Genomic DNA, 802 nt, shown 5'->3' with positions numbered 1-802 from the left:
TTTTCAGCTCAGAAGCGTATTTACCTCCAAAACACATCATGCTTTTATTTCTGTAAAACTTAAAGCTGGGACACTAGACCTAGAGCTGTTCTCATTAGGGGGCTGAAGCTTCCACACACCCCCCCACAAAGGTCTGATCCTAGACCCCCCCCTGCTGCTACTTCATACCCAACCAACCTCAGAGGGGAATGTTTCACAGATAGAAAGTCCTAACATTTCAAGTAGAAAGTCTAATTTTCAAGATAGAAAGTCCTAACTATTTCAAGAAGAAAGTCTAATATTTCAAGATGAAAGTCCTAATATTTCAAGATAGAAGTTAATATTAAGATAGAAAGTCTAAATATTGCAAGATAGAAAGTCCTAATATTTCAAGATGAAAGTCCTAGATAAATCCTATATCAAGATAGAAAGTCCTAATATTTCAAGATAGAAAGTCCTAACTATTTCAAGATAGAAAGTCTAACATTTCAAGCTAGAACGTCTAACATTTCAAGATGAAAAGTCCTAATATTAAGATAGAACAGTTCCTACTATTTCAGATTAGAAAGTCCTAATATTTCAAGATAGAAAGTCCTAATATTTCAAGATAGAAAGTCCTAATATTTCAAGATAGAAAGTCCTAATATTTCAAGATAGAAAGTCCTAATATTTCAAGATAGAAAGTCCTAATATTTCAAGATAGAAAGTCCTAACATTTCAAGATAGAAAGTCCTAATATTTCAAGATAGAAAGTCCTAATATTTTGTAATGTTGTCATGTTTACTGAACTACATTTATTTGACAGCTTTTGCTTTATTGCTTC

General features: G+C 32.4%; 1 pseudogene; it reads right to left on the bottom strand.

Moving 5' to 3' along the window:
• The window catches only part of LOC116686812 (ceramide synthase-like), an 8,664-nt pseudogene that overhangs the window by 873 nt on the left and 6,989 nt on the right, over nucleotides 1-802 (bottom strand).

The sequence above is a fragment of the Etheostoma spectabile genome, unplaced genomic scaffold (genome assembly GCF_008692095.1).
Source record: "Etheostoma spectabile isolate EspeVRDwgs_2016 unplaced genomic scaffold, UIUC_Espe_1.0 scaffold50, whole genome shotgun sequence".
NCBI classification, from domain to species: Eukaryota; Metazoa; Chordata; class Actinopteri; order Perciformes; family Percidae; genus Etheostoma; species Etheostoma spectabile.
The sequence above is the reverse complement of the archived record's forward strand: the minus strand, read 5'-3'. Positions and strand labels throughout refer to the sequence as shown.